Source organism: Pseudophryne corroboree, chromosome 2 (genome assembly GCF_028390025.1).
Source record: "Pseudophryne corroboree isolate aPseCor3 chromosome 2, aPseCor3.hap2, whole genome shotgun sequence".
In the NCBI taxonomy this organism is placed as follows: domain Eukaryota; kingdom Metazoa; phylum Chordata; class Amphibia; order Anura; family Myobatrachidae; genus Pseudophryne; species Pseudophryne corroboree.
This window is the reverse complement of record NC_086445.1, coordinates 400,915,913-400,940,715: the sequence shown is the minus strand read 5'-3', so window position 1 is coordinate 400,940,715 and position 24,803 is coordinate 400,915,913. Positions and strand designations below refer to the sequence as shown.

General features: G+C 48.2%; 1 protein-coding gene across 1 annotated transcript in view; it reads right to left on the bottom strand.

The window, feature by feature from the left end:
* Window positions 1–24,803, bottom strand: part of CFAP97D2 (CFAP97 domain containing 2) — an 81,320-nt gene that overhangs the window by 38,250 nt on the left and 18,267 nt on the right. The window lies entirely within an intron of this gene.

Below are 24,803 nucleotides of genomic sequence, written 5' to 3'. Positions count from 1 at the left end.
AGCAAAAACCACACACCCAGCGATCAAATCTGAAATACCCCCACAGAACGCACACACCATGAAAGTATAACTTTAATAAGCACTCTTGCACACTCACTATTACACATACTTACCTACACTCCCTGTAGCCATTCTCATCCTCTTGTCCAGTACTATCTACATAACTTGCAAAAAATCCTCACCTATTCCTAGTGTAGATCACATCCTCATCAGTCCAAGTAGGCATCCCAAGGGTTAAAATCAAATAAACCGAAGACCCGAATCAATACGGACATAAGGAAATGGAGGTGTTAACACATACACTTACAAATTAAAAGCACACTGCTCCTGTATGCTGTGAAATATAGGGGTTCTGATGTCTTAATAACATTACACTGGCCCTGTCTGCTATAAAAATGTGGGTGCAGTTCTTACAAATTAAAATCACACTGCTCCTGTATGCTGTGAAATATAGGGGTGCTGCTGATGACTTAATAACATTACACTGGCCCTGTCTGCTATAAAAGTTTGGGTGCGGTTAAAAATTAAAAGCACACTGTTCCTGTATGCTGTGAAATATAGGGGTGCTGCTGATGTCTTAATAACATTACACTGGCCCTGTCTGCTATAAAAGTTTGGCTGCAGTTAAAAATTAAAAGCACATTTCTCCTGTATGCTATAAGAGTACAGGGGCGCTGTGAAAATAAAGGTGCACTGTTCTGTGTGCTGTAATAATAAAGGGGTTCTGTCCTGTGAAATGGAGAACAATTTGGAGGAAAAAATAGTGGAAGATTAGAAACCACTTCCAGTTCCTAGTACTAGTACTGAAGCTGCTGCTGCCACCAGTCATGACATTGACGATGCAATTCTGATGATGCGGTTTGTTTAAATCAGGCACCGGGGGATACAGTTGTTGTCCGTGGGATGAGGAAGCCCATTGTCATGCCTGGGCAAAATACCAAAAAAGCCACCTCGTCGGTGTGTAATTATTTCTCCACAAATCCGGACAACAGGTGTCAAGCCATGTGTTGCCTTTGTCAATCCGTAATACATTAAATAGGGGTAAGGATGTTAACCACCTAGGAACATCATCCCTTATATGTCACCTGCAGCGCATTCATCAGTAGTCATTGTCAGGTTCAGAAACTTTGGGTAAGAGCGTAAGCAGTCCACTGACACGTAAATCCCTTCTTCCGCTTGTACCCAAGCTCCTGCAAGCCACACCACCAACTCCCTCGACGTCAATTTCCTCCTCAGTCAGGAACGTCAGTAGTTCTGCAGGCCATGTCACTGGCTTGACTGACGAGTCCTCTCCTAACCGGGATTCCTCCGGAGGATCCTTGAGTGGTACGCCTACTGCTGCTGCCGCTGCTGTTGTTGCTGCTGGGAGTCAATCGTCATCCCAGAGGGGAAGTCGGAAGACCACTTGTACTACTTCAACTAAGCAACTGACTGTCCAACAGTCCTTTGTGATGAAGATGAAATATGTTGCATAGCGGATAACTTTTGCATAGCGGATAACTGTTGCCATGACAGCTATGTTGGTGTTAGACGTGCATCCAGTATCCCCCATTAGTGCAGTGGGATATAGACAATTGATGGAGGTAGTGTGTCCTGAAAAATGCGGTTGTACCCAGTGTCCACTTAACCACGGACATGTGCACAAGTGGAGCAGGGCAAACTAAGGACTACATGACTGTGACAGCCCACTGGGTAGATGTATTGCCTCCCACAGCAACAACAGCAGCGGCACCAGTAGCAGCATCTCAATGCCAGTTCGTTCCTAGGCATGCAACGCTGTGTATCACCGGTTTCCGTAAGAGGCACACCGCTGACAACCTCTTATGGAAACTGAGGGACATCATCACACAATGGCTTACCCCACTTAGACTCTCCTGGGGATTTGTGATATCGGACAACGCCACCAATATTGCGCGTGCATTACATCTGGGCAAATTCCAGCATGTCCCATGTTTTGCACTTACAATTAATTTGGTGGTGCAGATATTTTTTTTAAAATGACAGGGGCGTGCAGGAGATGCTGTCGGTGGCCCAAAAAATTGTGGGCCACTTTCGGCATTCAGCCACTGCGTGCCGAAGACTGGAGCGCCAGCAAACACTCCTGAACCTGCCCTGCCATCACCTGAAGCAAGAGGTGGTAACGAGGTGGAATTCAAGACTCTATATGCTTCAGAGGATGGAGGAGCAGCAAAAGGCCACCAATGACATAGGCAAAGTAGGGGGAATGCACCTGACTCAAGCTCAGTGGAGAATAATTTCCATCTTGTGCAAGGTTCTCCAACCCTTCGAACTTGCCACATGTGAAGTCAGTTCAGACACTGCCAGCTTGAGTCAGGTCATTCCCCTCATCAGGCTTTTGCAGAAGCAGCTGGAGAAATTGAAGGAGGAGCTAAGACGGAGCGATTCCGCTATGTACGTGGGACTTGTGGATGGAGCCCTTCATTCGCTTTGCCAGGATTCAAGGGTGGTCAATCTGTTGAAATCAGAGCGCTACATTTTGGCCACCGTGCTCAATCATAGGTTTAAAGCCTACGTTGTATCTCTCTTTCTGGCAGAAACAAGTCTGCAGAGGTGCAAAGACCTGCTGGTGAGAAAATTGTCAACTCAAGCAGAACGTGACTCGTCAAAAGCTCCTCCTTCATTTTTCCCACAACTGGGGCTGCAAGGAAAAGTAAAAAAATTTCCAAGCCCACCCGCTAGTGGTGATGCAGGACAGTCAGGAGCAAGTGCTGACACCTGGTCCAGACTGAAGGACCTGCCAACGATGCTGTCACCATTGAAAGAATGGTGGAGGATTATATCGGTAACAGCATCCAAATAGGCATGTCAGACAGTCCGTATATGTGTACTGGCAGGACAAAGAGGCAATTTGGAGGCCCTTGCACAAACTGGCTTTATTTTACCTAAGATGACCCCCCCCCCCCCATCCTTCCTCCAGTGTGTACTCCGAAAGAGTGTTTAGTGCAGCCGGTAACCTTGTCAGTGATCGGCGTAGGAGGTTACTTCCACAAAATGTGGAGAAGTTGATGTTCATCAAAATTAATTATAAATTCCTTCAGGTAGACATTTACCAGCAATTGCCCCCAGAAAGTACACAGGGACCTGTGATGGTGGATTCCAGTGGGGATGAATTAATACTCTGTGAGGAGGAGGATGTACACAGTGAAAGGGATGAGGAATCGGAGGATGAGGATGACTCTTGCGTCTGTAGAGCCAGTTTGTGCAAGGAGAGATGAATTGCTTCTTTTTGGTGGGGGAATTAATTGCTTCTTTATTTGTGGGGGCCCAAACAAACCAATCATTTCAGTCACAGTCGTGTGGCAGACCCTGTCGCTGAAATGATTGGTTTGTTAAAGTGTGCTTATCAACATAAGGGTGGGTGGGAGAGCGCAAGGACAATTCCATCTTGCACCTCTTTTTCTTCTTTGCATCATGTGCTGTTTGGGGCCTAGTTTTTAAAACTGCCATCCTGTCTGACACTGCAGTGCCACTCCTAGATGGGCCAGGTGTTTGTGCCACACACTTGTGTCACTTAGCTTAGTCATCCAGTGACCTTGATGCAACCTTTTGGCCTAAAAACTATATTGTGAGGTGTTCAGAATAGACTGGAAATGAGTGGAAATGAATGTTATTGAGGTTAATAATACCGTGGGATCAAAATTACCCCCAAATTCTGGGATTTTAGCTGGGTTTGTTTTTTTCAAAAATTATCCAGATCCAAAAGCGAACCCCAAAAGGGTGGTTTTGGCAAAACCAATCCAGATCCAAAACACCAGCGAGGATCCAGATCCCAAACCAAAACACAAAACACGAAAAGTGTCCACCGCACATCTCTAGTTTTCATTATAACTTCTAAAATGTTTTGTATAAGGTGCAGTTAGAGTGCAGATTGTCACACAGGGGCATTGCCAGAGATCTTACTCTGAACATAAATTAATATTTTTTGCACATTTTTACCTGTATCAGCATCATATAGGCACTATTAGTTGTATACTGCCATATCGATTATCAGAACACTGCACTGGGGAAATCTGAAATCACGGCGGGGCTGTGAGAGGTGTCATTATATGTGATTTAAGTATCTATGCAAATGTGGCTCAGAGAAGACTACAGTATTCCAAATACTAATCAACAGAGCATAGAGAATGTGTTTGTTTATTTATTGGACCAAGTGTTATAATCTGTGTGGATAGCTGGGAAGCAACAAAAGTAATATTAGCTTGGATTAATTTGAATGTGCTTGGTTTCTCCACATAGGATTCTGAATAAAGTGCAAGCAGTTACACTGTGGGTCATGATGTCATTATGGGGGCGCTGAAATGCCAGCACCGGTATCGCAACACACTTGTAATGCTGATGACTGCATTTTAAAGTGGATGGCATTACAATTTCAAAACCTTTAAAAATAGGATTTTGATACCTACCGGTAAATCCTTTCTCTTAGTCCGTAGAGGATGCTGGGGACGACATCAAGACCATGGGGTATAGACGGGATCCGCAGGAGACATGGGCACTCTAAAGACTTTTCCTTGGGTGTGAACTGGCTCCTCCCTCTATGCCCCTCCTCCAGACCTCAGTTGTAGGAACTGTGCCCAGGAAGACTGACATTTCGAGGGAAAGAATTACTTAAACTAGTGGTGAGATATCTACCAACTCACACCCTCAACCATGCTGCACACATGGCAGTCAACATAACACACGCCAGCAGGCATGAACTAATTGCAGCAACATGCTGAAAACTAAGCTAACACAACTTGTGTAATTCTAATAACTAAACTGCAAGTAAAGTATGCACTGGGACGGGCGCCCAGCATCCTCTACAGACTAGGAGAAAAGGATTTACTGGTAGGTATCAAAATCCTATTTTCTCATACGTCCTAGAGGATGCTGGGGATGACATCAAGACCATGGGGTCTATACCAAAGCTCCAGTACGGGCGGGAGAGTGCGGATGACCCTGCAGCACCGATTGACCGAACTTGAGGTCTTCATCGACCAAGGTGTCAAACTTGTAGAATTTAGCAAATGTGTTTGACCCTGACCAAGTAGCTGCTCGGCAAAGTTGCAATGCCGAGACCCCCCCCGGGGGCAGCCGCCCAGGATGAGCCCACCTTCCTAGTGGAATGAGCCTTCACCGACGTCGGTAACGGCAATCCAGCCATAGTATGAGCGTGCTGAATCGTACTTCTGATCCAACGCGCAATAGTCTGCTTGGGAGCATGACACCCAATCTCGTTGGGAGCATACGGGACAAACAAAGACTCTGTTTTCCATATTCGAGCTGTTCTAGCGACATAAATCTTCAAAGCCTTAACCACATCTAGAGACTTTGACTCAGTGAACGTGTCAGTAACTATTGGCACCACAATAGGTTGGTTTATGTGGAAAGATGAAACCACCTTCGGAAGAAAATGTTGACGAGTTCTCAACTCTGCCCTATCTTCATGGAAGATCAGGTAAGGGCTCTTGTGAGACAAGGCCCCCAATTCAGACACCCGCCGAGCGGATGCCAATGCCAAAAGCATCACCACTTTCCAAGTGAGAAACATCAACTCTATCTCTTGTAGAGGCTCAAACCAATCTGATTGAAGGAACTGCAACACCACGTTAAGGTCCCATGTTGCCACTGGAGGCACAAATGCAGGCTGGATGTGCAGAATCCTTTTCACGAAGGTCTGAACCTCTGGAAGAGAGGCCAATTGTTTTTGGAAGAACACTGACAAGGCTGAAATATGGAACTTGATTGATCCCAATCATAGGCCCGCCTCCACACCAGCTTGCAGAAAATGGAGAAAACGTCCCAATGTTTCGACGTTACTCCTTTCCTGGCATGAATAAGGGTGGGGATGACTTCCTTGGGAATACCCTTTCGGGCTAGGATCTGGCACTCAGCAGCCATGCCATCAAATGTAGCCGCAGTAAGTCTTGATACAAGCACGGCCCCTGCTGCAGCAGGTCCTCGCAAAGAGGAAGAGGCCGAGGATCTTCTATGAGCAACTCCTGAAGATCTGGGTACCAAGCCCTCCTTGGCCAGTCTGGGGCAATGAAGATTGCTCAAACTCTTGTTCTTCTTATGATCCTGAGTACTTTTGGGATCAGCGGAAGTGGAGGGAAGACATACACCGACCGGGACACCCACTGGGCCACCAGCGCATCCACTGCTATTGCTTGAGGGTCTCTCGACCTGGAACAATATTTCTGAAGCTTCTTGTTGAGATGAGATGCCATCATGTCTACTTGAGGAACTCCCCAAAGACTTGTCACCTCTGTGAAGACTTCTTGGTGTAGGCCTCACTCTCCTGGATGGAGATCGTGTCTGCTGAGGAAGTCTGCTTCCCAGTTGTCTACTCACGGAATGAAAATTGCCGACAGAGCCTTTACATGTCTTTCTGCCCAGAGGAGGATCTTCGTCACCTCTACCATTGCCGCTCTGCTTTTCATTCCGCCCTGCCTGTTTATGTACGCGACTGCTGTTACATTGTCCGACTGGATCTGCACGGGATGATCTTGAAGATGTACCGCTTGTAGAAGGCTGTAAATGGCTCTCAATTCCAACACGTTTATGTGAAGGCAGGCTTCCTGACTTGACCATTTTCCCTGGAAGTTTTCTCCCTGAGTGACAGCTCCCCAGCCTCGGAGACTTGCATCCATGGTTACCAGGAGCCAGTCCTGAATCCCGAATCTGCGTCCCTCTAGTAGGTGAGAGCTGTGTAACCACCACAGGAGCGAAATCCTGGTTTTTGACGACAGGATTATCTTTCTGTGCATGTGTAGGTGTGACCCCGACCACTTGTCCAACAGGTCCCACTGGAATACCCTGGCATGGAACCTGCCAAACTGTATGGCCTCGTAGGCCGCCACCATCTTCCCCAATGCACTGATGGATCGACACACTCGATGGTTTCAATATCTGTTTTACCATTTTCTGGATTTCCAGAGCCTTTTCCACCGGAAGAAATACTCTCTGAACTTCTGTGTCCAGAATCATCCCGAGAAAAGACAATCTTGTCGTCGGTTCCAACTGTGACTTTGGATAATTTATGATCCAACCGTGTTGTTGGAGTATTGACAGGGAGAGTGAGATGCTTTGTAACAACTGCTCCCTGGATCTCGCCTTTATCAGGAGATCATCTAGATAAGGAATTATATTGACCTCTTTTTGACGCAGGAGAACCATCATCTCCGCCATCACCTTGGTGAATACCCTCGGCGCCGTGGAGAGACCGAAAGGTAACGTCTGGAATTGGTAATGGCAATCCTGAACCGCGAATCTCAGATAAGACTGGTGAGGAGGTTAAATGGGAACATGCAGGTAAGCATCTTTTATGTCTACCAACACCATGTAGTCCCTCTCCTCCAGACTGGAAATCACTGCCCTCAATGATTCCATTTTGAGCTTGACTCGTTTCAAGTAGAGTTTCAGATTTTTCAGGTTTAGGATCGGTCTAACCGAGCCGTCCAGCTTCGGAACTACAGAAAAGGCTTGAATAAAACCCCTCCTCTTGTTGTGACAAAAGTACCAGGACTATGACCTGATCCTGACATAATTTTTGGATTGCCGCTGTTATTGCTTCCCTTTCTGGAAGAGAAGCTGGCAAGGTCGATTTGAAAAATCGGCATGGGGAAACGTCTTGAAACTCCAGCTTGTATCCCTGGGACACTATTTGCAACACCCAGGGATCCAGGTCAGACAGAATCCATCCTTGGCTGAACAGTTTGAGACGTGCCCCCACCCGAGCGGCCTCCCGCAAAGGAGCCCCAGCGTCATGCTGAAGATTTGGCAGAAGTAGGGGTAGACTTCTGCTCCTGGGAACCTGAAGCTGCTGTGGACTTCTTTCCCTTTCCCCTTCCCCTACCCGCAAAGAAGGGGGAACCTCTCGCTTTTTTGTATTTATTGGGCCGAAAGGACTGCATGTGCGGGTGATATGTCTTTTTTGCCGGTGCAGGCGCAAAAGGCAAAAATGTTGACTTACCTGCGGTAGCCGGCGAGACTAACGCATCCAGTCCATCGCCAAATAAGGCCTCACCTTTATATGGGAGAGCCTCCATATTTCTTTTGGAATCTGCATCCGCCTTCCACTGGCGAATCCACAACGCCCGCCGAGCCGATACTGCCATGGTAGCGGCTGTGAACTCAAGAGTCCAATATCTTTCATCGCTTCTAGCATGTATGCGGCAGCGTCTTTGATATTCCCTAACTTAAGGAGTATCACATCTTTATCAATCGTGTCAATTTCTGATGACACGCTTTCTGACCATTTTTCAATAGCGCGACTCACCCACGCGCAAGCAATTGTGCGTACCATTGGCAACATAAATGAATTTCAATGTAGTTTCCATCTTTCGGTCTGCCGGCTCTTTTAGTGAAGCCGTGCCAGGTGCAGGGAGAATTACATTCTTTGTCAACCTGGACAGTGCACTAACACAGGGGGTGACTCCCATTTTTTCCTGTCCTCCACCGGGAAAGGATAAGCTATCTGAATTCTCTTGGGAATCCGAAATTTATTTTCGGGATTCCCCCACATCCCTTCAAAGAGTGTATTAAGCTCGTGGGAAGGAGGGAAAGTGACCTTAGATTTCTTTTCTCTATAGAAATAAGCCTTCTCTTGAGTTACAGGAGTGGCTTCCGTAACTTCCAGAACTTCCCTTATAGCCACAATCATATATTGTATATTTTTTTCCAATTTCTGATCTATTTCCCTGGAGTCACTATCGTCGACACAAGAATCAGTGTCCGTGTCGGTATCAGTATTAACAATATTTGCAAATGGTCTCTTATGTGACCCAGAGGGGTCGCCTGCGGATGGAAGAACAGAGCCCTGAAAAATCACATCCTCCACAGATTTTCTCCAGCACTCAGCATGAGATTCAGACTTATCTAATCTCCTATTGATATGATGCATACTATCACGTATTTCTTTCACCCATGCAGGCTCTTGGTGTGCCGGCAGCGTCACCACATTACACTTCTGTGTCCCTAAAATGGTTTCTTCCGGGGAGGAACTCCCTGCCTCTGACATGTCTTACACACGTGTACAACACACACACAGACACACTGGGACTTATTAGGGGACAGACCCACAGTAAAATCTGTCAGAGGGACACAGTTTAGGAGCAGCCAGTTCACAACCCCAGCGCCAGTATCTAATGCCTGTGAACACAGAATGCCCACTGACATGCAGCACTTTTTACACAGTAAAACACACTTGTAAAGCACCAAATTCGCTTGTGCCCCCCCCCCCTGTTTTGCACCCTGATACTTGTAGTCATAAGTGAAGGAGGACCAGCGATTTCTCTGCAGCCTGATGTGAGAGTACATGGCACTGAGTAGAGCGCTGGCTGCCTGAGGAAGAAGCTCCGCCCTTTTTACCTCAGAAACTTTTCACAATATGTATACTGGCGGGGGTAGGGTTGTGCCTGGGCATCTTATGCCCCCTTTTTGCCAGTTTATAGAGGTGTTTTTGCTGCCCAGGGTGCCCCCCCGCGCCCTGCACCCTGCAGTGCCTGTGTGTGTGGGCAGCAATGGCGCGCTGCGCTCCCGCCAGCCACGCTGTACCTCAGCCGTCACTTTTCTTGATAGAAGATCTGTCTTCTTCTACTCACCAGTCTTCTGACTTCTGGCTCTGTGAGGGGGGTGACGGCGTGCTGTGGGAGTGAGCATCTAGGCACAGCTAGCATTCAGTACCCTTCAGAAGCTAATGGTGTCCTGTCAGCCAGAAGCAGAGCCAAGAAACTCTTCAGGAAGTTGGTTCCTACTTCTGCCCCCTCAGTCCCACGAAGCAGGGAGTCTGTTACCAGCAGTTCTCCCTGAAAATAAGAAACCTAACATAAGTCTTTTCAGAGAAACTCAGTAGAGCTCCTCAGAGTGCATCCAGTCGACCTGGGCACATTTCTAAAACTGAGGTCTGGAGGAGGGGCATAGAGGGAGGAGCCAGTTCACACCCAATGAAAAGTCTTTAGAGTGCCCATGTCTCCTGCGGATCCCATCTATACCCCATGGTCTTGATGTCATCCCCAGCATCCTCTAGGACGTATGAGAAATACAGTTATTAGCATTACAAGTGTGTAGTGATAAAGGTGCTGGCATTTTAGTGTCCCCATAACGTCTACATTGTGACTGTCCAACAATCAAATCAATCCCGAAAAAATAGCACTATAGGGTTACTAACTGGAGGTTTAGTCTACTCACAGGATAGTCTCTGGATATAGGGCCTAATTCAGTAAGGATTGCAAATTCTGCTAATTAGCAGAAATTGCAATCGTTTGGATCACATGCTGGGGGCTGCCCATCACTGGGCAAGGCCACCCAGCATGCTGACGGGAGCCTCCGCCACTTCAATAAGCAGAAATTGCGAACATATCACAATTTCTGCTTGTTAGCAGAAACTGAGGAAGCCTCCTGCCGCACCACGCCTGGCACGCTCCCTCTCCGCCTGTTACACACCAGTACTAACAGGAGTATACCGGTGTATGAACAGAGAGGGAAGCGAAGCAAAGAACTCACAGACAGTATAACATAACATACACAGGAGGTGATGGAATAACTAATAAACACAAAGTGAACGGAGAATCCCAAAGGCTCAGGAATTGGGTGTCTCCCTAGTGTCAGGAATGCTCAGATGGAATAGAGCGGACAATGAAGCGAGGTGTAGTGATTTAACATGTGGAGCACCTGAAACGATGTTGCTAAGAGCAACAGAAAAAACCCCAAAGGGTTACCAACGGGTGTGGGAATAAACTCCTTGGTCAGAGATAGAAATATAGACACAAGGAGAGTATCCACAATCCTAACCCCCACTTGCAGGGCACAGGTTCAGCTTACTGCCACTAAACTGACACCTGGACGCCCTGCACAGTGAGGGAGGATTAAGCAAGCAGGTCTGAGAGTACACCTGCAAACCTGCTGGGTTCACAGAATAGCAAAAGAACCCCAGCAGGTCAAACAACTGACTCCAGTCTTACTGCTAGGTCCGGATTGGCAGAATGAAGTACCGAATCCCAAGGCCTATTCGCAGTAAGCAACAAGTAAATACAAAGTCACACAGTACTAGCTAACTCTCTGGAACTGACTAACAAACAAAGATTCAGCAGCATTTGCCTAGCCTGAGAGGATGGTTTATATAGCAGGTGCTGTCCACGCCCCACTCAGACCTCACAGACTGTGAGCACAAAACCAGCGCCGGATTCCCTGCCGTGCACAGAGCCTGTAACCACTACACAGTAAAAACCCGGACCGGAGTATCAGCTGCGCTCAGGTTACTTCGCTAACACTTGCCTCCCGGTTGCCATGGTGACGTGGCAGCACAGAGCAGGAGATCCTAACAGTACCCCCCCTCTGACAAGGGGTCAAAGAACCCCTACCACCGGGTTTATCGGGGAACTGCGAGAAGAAAGAGCGTATCAGTCTGGGGGCATGAAGATCACAACTGCGCACCCACGACCGCTCCTCCGGGCCATACCCCTTCCAGTGCACCAAAAATGACAGCCGACCCCGAACCATCTTGGAGTCAAGAACCCTTTCAACCACAAACTCCCTCTGACCCCGTATCAGAAAAGGAGAAGGTCTTCCACTGGAAGAAGGATTACTAACCGCCAGTTTTAAAAGGGAACAATGAAATGTTTTATTGATACCCAATGAACGGGGCAGATCTAACTGAAATGCCACCGGATTGATAACCCTGGTGATCTTATAAGGGCCGATGAACTGGGGGCCTAACTTATGAGATGGCTGTCTCAACATCAAATTCTTGGTGGACAACCAGACGAAGTCTCCTAATCTGAAGCTGCAGGGTCTTCTCCGCTTATCAAAAACCCTTTTGGTCACTAATGACACAGACACAAGGGCTTTCTTCACTTTCCTCCAAATACCCCTAAGGACCGAAACAACAGAGGAACCACCAGGCGTGGAATCCAGGGGGTCAAAAGAATTGGCCTTAGGATGATGCCCATACACACAAAGGAAGGGAGAGATCCCTGTAGCAGAGTGAGCCGCGTTGTTATAGGCAAACTCCGCCATGGACAGATAAGCAACCCAGTCAGTATGACACTTGGAGACATAACACCTGAGGAACTGCTCCAAGGACTGGTTCACCCTCTCAGTCTGCCCATTAGACTGTGGATGGTAGCCTGACGACAAGCTCACAGAAATCTGGAGATCAGAACAAAATGCCCTCCAGAATTTGGCCACAAACTGGGATCCACGGTCAGAGACCACATCAAGTGGCAACCCGTGGAGGCGCACAACATGCTGCATAAATAACTCAGACAGGCGTCTGGCCGATGGCAACCCAACCAGTGGAATGAAATGCGCCATCTTCGAAAACCTGTCAACGACAACCCAAATGGCTGTCATCCCCGAGGATTTGGGCAAGTCCACCACAAAATCTATGGAAATGTGGGTCCATGGCTTAGACGGAATAGAGAGTGGATGTAATGGGCCGACAGGAAACCCTCTAGGAGTTTTATTTCGGGCACAAATGTCACATGCCCGAACCCACTGATCCACATCCCTAGCCACCGAGGGCCACCACACCGCCCTAGACAGCAACTCCCGAGTTCTGGCAATACCCGGATGCCCTGCCGACCTCTTGGCATGGAATTCCAGGAACACTCGCTGTCTTAACCTAGGAGGCACAAACAAGAGACCTACCGGAAGGTCTGGAGGAGCCTGCTCCTGTGCTCTAAGGACTAATGACAAGAGGTCCTGGGTAATGCCCACTTTAATACATGATGGGGAGACAATGGGCAATGGCTCCTCGGTGGTCTCTTGAACTGGAGCAAAACTCAGCGAGAGCGCATCAGCCTTGATGTTTATTGACCCAGGGCGATATGTTATCAAAAAATTAAAGCGAGCAAAAAACAAAGCCCATCGTGCCTGCCTGGCATTGAGCCGCTTCGCTGACTCTAAATATGCCAGATTCTTATGGTCGGTGAGAATTGAGACCACAAACTTAGCCCCCTCAAGCCAGTGTCTCCACTCCCCGAGTGCATCCTTTATAGCCAACAATTCCCGGTTACCCACATCATAATTCATCAAGGCAGACGAAAATTTACGGGAAAAGTAAGCACAGGGATGAAGGCGATTATCAGACACCCCATCTGAGAGAGCACTGCCCCAATACCTATCTCAGAGGCATCCACTTCTACCACAAAAGGACACTCTGGATCTGGGTGTCGCAGCACCTTGGCCGAGACAAATGCCCTTTTGAGACGGGCAAAGGCCGCTTTGGCCTCACAAGACCAGTGAGCAACATCCGCCCCTTTCTTAGTGAGTGCCACCAAGGGGGCCACTATAGACGAAAATCCAGCGATAAACCGTCTATAAAAATTTGCAAAGCCCAGAAAACGCTGAAGCGCCTTCAAACTAGTGAGCTGCACCCAATCCAGGACTGCCTGTACCTTAGAACCCTCCATTTGGAAACCTTCTGAGGAGATAATATACCCTAGAAATGCGATTTGCTGGACTTCAAACTCGCACTTCTCCAGCTTCGCCCCAAGCTGGTGGTCTATGAGTTTCTGGAGGACTAAGAGTACAAGCTTCCGATGTTCCTCCAGGGAATGAGAGAAGATTAGGATGTCATCTAGATAAACAACTAAGAATCTATCCAAATATTCCCTGAGCACATCGTTCATGAATTCCTGGAAGACTGCCGGGGCATTAGAGAGCCCAAAAGGCATCACCAAATATTAATAATGCCCTGAGTGGGTATTAAAGGCAGTCTTCAATTCATCCCCCTCTCTTATTCGGATTAGATTGTAAGCACCGCGTAGGTCAATCTTAGAAAAAATGGTGGCAGTACGAAGCTGGTCAAACAAAACCGAAATGAGAGGCAGTGGGTACGAGTTTTTAATCGTGATACGGTTCAATTCCCTGAAGTCGATGCAGGGTCGCAACGAACCGTCCTTTTTACCCACGAAGAAGAACCCCGACCCAACTGGGGACTGTGAGGGTCTGATAAATCCCTTAGCCAAGTTCTCCTGAATGTACTCTGCCATAGCCTGAGTCTCAGGACGTGACAGGGAGTACAACCTGCTCTTGGGAAGCTTAGCATCCGGCAACAAATCAATGGTACAGTCATAGGGGCGATGGGGAGGTAGTACCTCCGCAACTTTTTTGGAGAACACATCCGCAAAATCTGCATAACATCCTGGCAATCCTGGCAAACTTAGCTGCGAGAGCCTGACTGGAAGGCTCAAGCAACTCCTGAAACAATCACTACCCCAACTAAGAATCTCCCCAGAGACCCAGTCAAATTGAGGGTTATGGGCCCTTAACCAGGGTAACCCCAAAACCAATGGGGCAAAAGAACAGACAGTCACATAAAAAGACAATTTTTCAGAGTGTGTGGCTCCAATAAACAAAGGAATTTGGCTGGTGCAGGAGGTAATTTTACCCTGGGACAATGGTTCCCCGTTTAACCCACAGATCTCAATCTCTGATGCCAAAGGTACTGAGGGAACAGAGTGTTCCAGGGCAAATTGACGGTCCATGAAAACCCCATCGGCCCCACTGTCAACAAAGGCCTCAGTCTTGACAGTTTGACCGAGGATCTCCAAAGTCACCGGAATGAGAAAAGTCTTTTTGGGAAATTCTGACTTCTGGCCTGACAGGATATTTCCCATCACCCTCAGGCCCTGAAGTTTTCCGGTTTTTCTGGGCATGATACTACAACATGACCTTTATTCCCACAGTACAAACACAAACCCTGCTGTCTCCTCCGCGTCTTCTCACGCGAGGAGAGGCGGGTAGCCCCAATCTGCATAGGCTCCTCGGAATATTCCTCAGAGTCTGAGGTTCCCTTGGGAAAAAAGGAAACTGCGGTCTCCCTTTCAAGCCTACGCTCTCTCAGCCGTCTATCCACCCGGATGGATAACTGCATGAGCTGATCTAAGCTATCAGGTGAGGGATATTGTACCAGTTGGTCCTTTATCTGGTCAGAAAGGCCCCTTCGGTACTGGTTTCTCAGGGCTGGGTCATTCCACTGGGTATCATGAGCCAACCTCCGAAACTCCGTACTATAAACCTCAGCTGGCCGTCGCCCTTGCTTAAGAACCGTAATCTGAGCCTCGGCTGAAGCCATCTTGTCAGGGTCATCATACAAAATGCCCAGTGCCGTAAAAAAAGCATCAACACTTTTAAGCGACGGACAGTCAGGCTGTAACCCATATGCCCAGACCTGTGGGTCTCCTTGTAACAAGGAAATCATTATGCCCACCCGCTGAATCTCCGACCCAGAAGACTGGGGCCTAAGCCTGAAATATAGGTTACAGCTCTCCTTGAAACAAAAGAACTGCGAGCGATCTCCAGAAAAACGATCCGGGAGATTTACTTTCGGCTCCTTAACCCCTGAAGTTGCCGCTGCTGCTGCGGGAGCTCCGCTAGCGGCCTGCGGGGTGTTCATTTTAATGGACATCTCATTAAATTGTCGAGTCAGGACCTGCACCTGATCGACCACCTGTTGCAAAGTATTTTGAGGGGTATGCTCCATATTCCCACATAATTTCAACAGGAGTAGGGCTGCTGAATATGTTACGCACACCAGTGCTAACAGGAGTATACCGGTGTATGAACAGAGAGGGAAGCGAAGCAAACGAACTCACAGGCAGTATAACATAACATACACAGGAGGTGATGGAATAACTAATAAACACAAAGTGAACGGAGAAGCCCAAAGGCTCAGGAATTGGGTGTCTCCCTAGTGTCAGGAATGCTCAGATGGAATAGAGCGGACAATGAAGCGAGGTGTAGTGATTTAACATGTGGAGCACCTGAAATGATGTTGCTAAGAGCAACAGAAAAAACCCCAAAGGGTTACCAACGGGTGTGGGAATAAACTCCTTGGTCAGAGATAGAAATATAGACACAAGGAGAGTATCCACAATCCTAACCCCCACTTGCAGGGCACAGGTTCAGCTTACTGCCACTAAACTGACACCTGGACGCCCTGCACAGTGAGGGAGGATTAAGCAAGCAGGTCTGAGAGTACAGCCGCAAACCTGCTGGGTTCACAGAATAGCAAAAGAACCCCAGCAGGTCAAACAACTGACTCCAGTCTTACTGCTAGGTCCGGATTGGCAGAATGAAGTACCGAATCCCAAGGCCTATTCGCAGTAAGCAACAAGTAAATACAAAGTCACACAGTACTAGCTAACTCTCTGGAACTGACTAACAAACAAAGATTCAGCAGCATTTGCCTAGCCTGAGAGGATGGTTTATATAGCAGGTGCTGTCCACGCCCCACTCAGACCTCATAGACTGTGAGCACAAAACCAGCGCCGGATTCCCTGCCGTGCACAGAGCCTGTAACCACTACACAGTAAAAACCCGGACCGGAATATCAGCTGCGCTCAGGTTACTTCGCTAACACTTGCCTCCCGGTTGCCATGGCGACGTGGCAGCACAGAGCAGGAGATCCTAACACCGCCCTGGAAACAGAGCGTTGCCGCCCCGCAACCACCTCTGCCTGATTGACAAGCAGAGGCAATTGCATTTTCTGCGTCCCCCACGCAGAAAGTGCGGGCGCATGTGCAGGACGGCGCTGCGCATACACCTACGGGGCGATCGTAATAATTTGCAATTGCGATCCAACCTGAATTAGCCCCATAATTTGGGATAATTGTGAATGCCATGGACATTTATTAAGTGTTTCTATTAACATTGCTTTTTTGGTGCAGGCTGGCCTTTGACCAATTTGGTGCATTAGGCAAGATTTTAACTGGAGCCCCTTAAATAATAGCCAGTCCAACGTATCAATTAATATATTAATGATAATTACAAAAATAGGAATTTAATACCTACTGGTAATTCCGTTTCTCGTAGTCCGTAGTGGTAGTCCGTAGTGGGGTCTTGTACTTTAGTACCATGGGGTATAGATCGGGCCCACAAGAGCCTGGTACTTTAAAACTTTTAGTGTGTGTATGTGTGTGCTGGCTCCTCCCCTCTATGCCTCGCCTACCAGACAAGGTCTAGGAAAACTGTGCCCAAGGAGACGGATATAATATGAGAGAAGAACAAACAACAGCGGTGAGGCAACAAGCCAACACACAACCATGAACGAAAGGGGGTCGCTATCTCGAACAGAGGGCAGCAACACCAACCTAAACCGGATAGCACGGCTATCCCAACAATAAAATGGGACTGCAACACCGTTCCAACCAAATACTTACACAGGTAAGCAGGAACGAAGCACTGAGGCGGGTGCTCAGTATCCATTACAGACTAGGAGAAAAGGTATTACCGGTAGGTATTAAATTCCTATTTTTTCTTACGTCCTAGTGGATACCGGTGGTTTTGCACTAGTGCCGTTGGGAAGTCCCAAAGCTCCCAAATGGGTGGGAGAGTGCTGAGACCCCTTTAAAACCACCTGACCAAACTGAAGGTCATCCTTGGCCAAGGTATCGAACCTATAGAATTTGACAAACATGTTCGTACCAGACCAAGTAGCAGCTCGGCACAATTGAAGGGCCGATACACCCCTGGCAGCCGCCCAGGAAGACCCCACCGACCTCGTCGAGTGGGCCTGAATAGACGTCGGCAAGGGCAGAGCCGCCGAAGTATGGACCTGTTAAATGGTCAACTGGATCCAGCAAGCAATAGATTGCTTAGAAGCTGGCCAACCAATCTTGGAGGCATTGTAAAGGACAAGCAGCGAGTCAGACTTCCGATGACCGGCCCTCCATTTGACATAAATCTTCAGAGCCCTGACCACATCCAAGGACTCAGGACCAACGGAAGTGTCAGACAACACTTGAACCCCTATACAGTAGGTTGATTCACATGAAAACCTGACACCACTTTTGGCAAAAACTGAGGATGGGTCCTAAGTTTTGCCCTGTCCGCATGAAATATTGAATAATGGCTCTTACAGGATAAGGCCCCCAACAGAGACATGTCTGGCAGACGCCAATGCTAATAACATCACCGTCTTCCAGGTGAGAAATTTTAACTCCACCCTCCGTAAGGATTCAAAACAGTCAGATTCAAGAAAGGACAGAACCACATTGAGGTCCCACGGAGCCGTGGGAGGCACAAAGGGCAGTTGCAGATGAAGAACTCCCTTTTGGAAAGTCTGTACTTCAGGCAACATGGCAAGTTGTTTCTGGAAGAAAATAGAGAGCGCAGAAATCTGAACTTTGATGGAGCCTAACTGTAGGCCCATATCCACTCCCGCTTGCAGGAAAAGTAGAAAACGATCCATGGGAGAAACTTTTATACCTTCACACTTCTCCAGATACAATGATAATGTTTTGACGTAACCATCTTCCTGGCCTGGACCATGGTGGAAATGACCCGGGAGGGAAGACCCTTTCTAGCTAGAATTTCCCTCTCAACTTCCAGGCCGTCAAACACAGCGCTGTAAGTTTGGATTAACGAACGGACCCTGCTGAAGAAGATCGTTTTGTAGCGGCAGAGGCCAGGGATCCTCCAGAGCCATGGTTAGGCGGTCCGAATACCACGCCCGTCGAGGCCAATCCGGGGCAATAAGAACTGCCTGAACACTTTCCCTTCTTAGCCTTTCGAGAACCCTTGGGATTAGCGGTAGAGGAGGGAACAGGTAAACAAACTGGTACATCCACGGGGTAGTCAGTGCGTCCACTGCAACAGCCTGCAGATCACTCGTTCTGGAACAGCAACAGCATAGCTTCTTGTTGAGATGAGAAGCCATCAGATCTATTTGCGGACAGCCCCACCGGTGAATTAACTGTTGAAACACCTGGGGATGTAGGCCCCATTCCCCCAGTTGGAGGTCATGCCTGCTGAGGAAGTCTGCTTCCCAGTTGTCCACTCCTGGAATGAATATGGCTGAGATGGCACTTGCATTGGCCTCCGCCCAGAGGAGGATTTTTGACACCTCTCGCATCGCCGCCCTGCTTCTTGTTCCCCCTTGTCGGTTTATGTACGCCACCGCCGTGGCATTGTCCGGGTGAGCCTGGATCGCCTGATCCTTCAGGAGATGAGAAGCCTGCAGAAGAGCATTGTAAATTGCCCTGAGTTCCAGGATGTTTATTGGCAGAACAGATTCCTGTCTCGACCATGTCCCATGGAACTGGGCCCCTTGGGTCACAGCCCCCCAACCCCAGAGGCTGGCATGCGTTGTCAGAAGAATCCACGAGAGGATGTTGAAACTCCTGTCATCTACAAGGTGAGAAACTTGTAGCCACCATAATAGAGAAATCCGGGCTTTCGGAGATAATGTCACTTCCTGATGCATGTGACCCAACCATTTGTCCAGCAGATCCAGCTGAAATGGTCGGGCATGAAATCTGCCGTATTGGATTGCCTCGTAAGCAGCCACCATCTTGCCCAGTAATCGGATGCAAAGATATATGGATACCCTGCGAGGACTAAGCACCAAGCGAACCATAGCCTGGATCGTCAAGGCCTTGTCCATCGGGAGAAACACCTCTTGAGACACTGTATCCAGTATCATTCCCAGGAACTGAAGATCCGTAAGCAGGCGAGTCGTCAGATCGATGCTATGTAGCAGACGTTCCCTGGACACAGCCTTTATTAGTAGATCATCCAAGTAGGGGACTATGCAGTTGCAGCATCATCTCCGCCATGACCTTGGTGAAGACCCTCGGAGCTTTGGATAATCCGAAGGGTAAGGCCTGAAACTGGAAATGGTCATCCAAAATGGTGAACCTGAGGTAAGCTTGATGAGGAGACCACATGGGAATGGGAAGGTAAGCATCCTTGACATCCATAGACACCAGGAACTCCCCCTCCTCCAGAGCCACCACCACCCTCAGGGACTCCATCTTGAATAAGAACACCCGCATATACGGGTTGAGAGACTTCAGGTTCGATGGGGCACACCAAACCGTCTGGTTTGGGAACAACAAAAAGACTGGAGTAAAAACCCCTATTGCGTAACGGAGGAGGCACAGGAACTACCACCCCGTCTGCAAAAGCTTTTGAATAGCCTCTTGCAATGTAACTTTTGCTGTGGGTAAAGCTGGTAAGCTCGACTTGAAAAACTTGTGAGGAGGTAGTATTTGGAACCTCGGCTGGTATCCGTGGGAAATGAGGTCCCTCACCCAAGGATCCCAGCAGGACTCCGCCCACACGTGGGCGAAGTGTTGAAGGCGAGCACCTACCTGAAAGTCTCCTTGTTGCTGGGGCCAACCGTCACATGGAGGGCTTAGCGGCAGGGGATCCGGTGGTCTTGTCCAGGGAAACAGCATGTGCAGGTTTACGGGACTTACTACGAGATCCTCTAGAAGTGGTGGAGACCTCTCGGCCCTTGCCTCTTAACCTTGCCACACGAAAGGAACTGCAAGGGGGGTCCAGTGTAAGAACATCTAGCAGGTGGCGCAACCGATGGCAGATAGGTAGACTTACCCGCAATTGCTTGGGAGATCCACTTATTCAATTCGTCTCCAATCAAGGCATCACCTGTAAAGGGAAGATTTTCTACACCCTTTTTGGAATCAGCGTCCACCGCCCATTGACGTAACCACAGGGCTGTGCTGGCTGAGACCGCCATAGCAGTAGTGCGGCCATTAATCTTACACAACTCCTTTATAGCCTTGCTCATAAAGTTTGCAGCATCCTGTATATGTTGCAGCAGGGTAACTACCTCATCCCGGGGCAGAGCATCTAAACCATCAATAACATTATCAGACCACTTAACCACAGCCTTGGAGATCTACCCACAAACTATTATGGGTTGCTGTGCTGCGCCTGCTGCCGTATAAATGGCCTTGAGCATTGTCTCAATTTTACGGTCAGCAGGCTCCTTCAGGGATACAGCCCCAGGGACAGGCAGTACCAATTTTTTTGACAGTCTAGATACAGATGTATCAACCGATGGGGGTTTTTCCCAGACCTTCCTATCCTCAGCTGGAAGGGGGAAAGGTATTTAAAAACCTCAAAGGAATTTAAATTTTTTTTATCGGGGTTTAACACCGGAAAGGTATGTCAAAGTCGAAAAATACTGTAATGCATACACCATGTACTAACCCCACACACATGCCCGCTGCGCGTGCACTTGTTCCGCCGTGCGTGCACATATCCGTAATTTGCGTATGATCGCTCCCGCGTTCCTGCGTGTGGTATGGGTATTTACGGCGGTGTTTGTGAGCGCATAGAGGGTTATTAGAACATTACATATTTAACCCAACTAGTGCACATTTTTGATATAGTTCAGTTTAAATGGTTCCAGGACTAAGGGATTCGCCTTTGCATGCTAGGAAGGGTCAGACTAAGGTTAGAAGGTGATGTCTAGTATCCAGCTGTAGGGTATTTTAAGGGTAACATTCCGGTGTTGGTTAGAGAAAGATCGCATGTTCCAGCGTATAGTTATGTGCAGAAGTAGAATATAGATATAAACTGTATTTACTGTATATTATGTATGCGGCGGGAATCCAGAGGATACCACCCCCAAGAGCAGTTGAGAAAGACATCGCCCACCTTTTCAAATCAACCTATGACCTCTCCTGTAATGTAAAGATGCAACTGTGTGTCCAATGGACAATGAGATTACAGTAACCATTGTATTGTGTATGGAAGTTGTGTATAAAAAGCCTGTTGTTGCCTGGCCGGTTAGAAGACTCTGAACGCTATCATCCTGATGAGCAGAGGACTGGTCCAGGTTGCGCAAGCGATTATTCTCACGTATGTACATTTTCTGTAGCCATTATTCTGTTATAGATTTATCTTGTTAGCCTTGTAGTGTATAACTTGTACTGTTATCCCCTTTCAAATAATCCACTGTGGCCTTAGAACCCAGCGGTTAACTACATATCGGTGTTGTGTCCTCATTTCCCCGCTAGGGTTTAAAGCGTATTTAACTGTATAAGGTTTAAGAGTGTATTGATAAGGTGTACGCACTGCGGGTACTTTATACCGTCAGCACTGTGTAAGGTTTAAGGTATAACATCATTGCAGTGCTTTGCTGCATAAAGGTTTAAAGTGTAACCATATCATTGCATTGTATCACTAACAAGGTTTAAAGTTTATCAACTGATTGTGTGCGCGCTGTGTGTACTTTGTACCCCCAGCGCAGCGTTTTGTACGCTAAGTACGTACGCGGTACGGGACTCTGTACGCAATTAGCGTACGAAGTGCGTAGCGTGTGTATTAAGTCTTGCGGCCGCAGCGGCTCAATGGTAAGAGTGTGTTTAGAGGTATAGCTTTATGGTTTAAGATAATATCGACATTATCAGGTAGCTGAACTCTTGGGTCTTACATTAAAGTATAACTGCTCATCCACTTCCGCCTCTGGGTCCGGCATATGAAGGACCTCAAAATAAGGTCCTCCACCCAAGGAGACAGAGAGCTGTCCTCGTCTATATCATCATCATCCACATCTGGCTGATCAGAATCAGACTGTAAAAACTGTGGCAGTGAGCATTTGTGTGAAGCTACTAGAGGGGGCTATGAAGCCTTCCTGGAATCTGCTGCCTTAGCTACACAATCAATTCATTGTTTTAACACCTGTCTCTCCCTTTTAGCTGCAGCTAATTCAGAATTGACATTCTGAATCATGCTCTTAAAGCTGTCCAACCAGTCAGGTGCCTGTGAGCTGGGCCCTTGAGGAGACAAGGAACATTACTCACACATGAGAGACCCCGCTGAAGACGGGGTAGCGTTACAAATAGCACACATAACCAAGTCTTCAGACATTATACAGTAAACAACAGCACAGCCCTTTGCCCAACACCCCACACAGACCCTAGAGAGCCCTTTGGAGTGACACTGAGGAGCGGACCCAGCACACAGAACACAGCAGCACATTGTGTGAAAATAAGTGTATGTAAAAGCAGTGCAGCAGTGTTACCGCTGACGTGCTCCCCCCCCTGTCTATGACCCCCTGGTACCAGTTCAGTCTGTAACAGCGTGGGTCCTGGAGGAGCAGAGTGCATGCAGCCTTGATGATTCACAGCAGCAGGAAAATGGTGCCTTCCCGCCGCTGGTCCCGCTCTGGGAAGGCCCGTCCCTTGCAATGGCACACAGTCCCTGACAAGATTATACTGGCCACAAGTGTAAAACACATCAGAAATGTAATTTACAGTCCACATAAAGCATTAGATGACAGCGAGCACTCGGGGCCATAGCCCTGAGCCAGTTCCGTCCGTGGGCACCGCAGCTCCGGGCCCGTGACCGCTGCATGACATGCCACCAAACTGCACCGGGGACCTGCTAACCGCGACCCTGGTGTAACGCTCACCGCACCTAGTCTTCGGCAACTGGTAAAAGGTGGCGGCTAGTTGCTGGTGTGGGCACACATACTGACGATGAGTGATCAGCACCTCAGGAGCTCAGTGTCCTGTCAGCTGGGATTACGAACCATTAACCCTCATGAGGTTGGTTCGGTCCCCCATCTAAGTCCCACGAAGCAGGTAGTCTGTCTGCCAAGCAGAGCTACCTGAAAATAATAAACTAAATTAAATTGAAAAGAAAAATCTCTGGAGCACCAGAGAAGTGCACCCGGCTCCTTGGGCACATTTTTCTAAACTAAGTCTGGTAGGAAGGGCATAGAGGGGAGGAGCCAGCACACACATACACACACTAAAAGTTTTAAAGTGCCAGGCTCCAGTGGACCCAATCTATACCCCATGGTACTAAAGTACAAGACACCAGTATCCACTAGGACGTAAGAGAAAAATGGAAATTAGTAGAGTTGCAAAGTATATAAAGCACATTTAGCCAACTTACGTTATTATGCCATTAGTAGCAGACCTTCCCCTTATATGCCAGAGCCCTCTCATGTCCAGACATAAGCAATCACTGCCCATCAGAGCTCCACCCCTTACCATTCGCTCTTGGCTTATGTTGTATACTCAGTACTGGCACAGTGACAGCAAGCCAATCTGAGCTCTCTGCCTCAATGAAACTCAGGATTCCAGGCTGCAGATAATTTCTGCAGGCAGTGAGCAACACCACAGATCTCCTTCATTCCCAGTGCAGAAGCGCCATCTCATCACCCCGTCCTCACTGGCCACCCGCACCCAGGACATCTCTCGCCGACATTTTCATATTACTGGAAAACTGAGTTCTTCACATCCGGCCACTTCAGTGTGTGATGTATAATCACTGCGACTGCCTGGTGCCTAACGTGACAATAGAGGACGCGGGTGGAACAAAGGAAGAAGGCCGCAATGCTCACAATCAAAATTTTGTTTATCAGCCACTGCCCATCTTACCTCGAGTACCCCAACTCCTCCAACCTCCCCTCCCCGGAGATAGGTCAGCCTAGCCAAGTGCCTAGGCCCAGGGCAAGCCCTGATTCCACCTTTTTTAATGGCTGATTTTTGTTTTCGCTTCTAGTGCTAGGGGACCTAAAAGGTGTTTATTTTTCTTTTCATCTACTGTAAATGAAGATTATTAGAAACAGAGACTCCATGATTGTCTTTTTTATGCAGGAAAAAGTAATCCTGTTCATCACTGAGTGTTCATTATGTACAGCCAGCAATGTAGTTACCCTATATCCAGCGCCGTCTTAACAGCAGTGTGGGCCCCTGGGCACAGCAATACACTGGGGTTCCTACCCATCCTCCATGGGTGGGGTGCTATCAGCGGCAGCTTTGATGTCCCGCGGGTGGTAGGGGATGTCCTATCTTCCGCTCAGCATGTAGGACCTGGAGCAGTAATTTCTGCTAATTACCCCTTTACTGCACAGATGGGGTGGGAGGTAGAACACTAAACTGTAGAAGGAGGCATTGGGCTGAATGAAGGGGCCCGGTACATGACTTCCAGGGTGGTATGGGGTGTTTAATACATAAGGGAGGGGTGGATAGTGGAGTGGGCTTCATTTTCATCATTTTCTGGTGAGATAGCATCTTGCTTGACTGCAGATA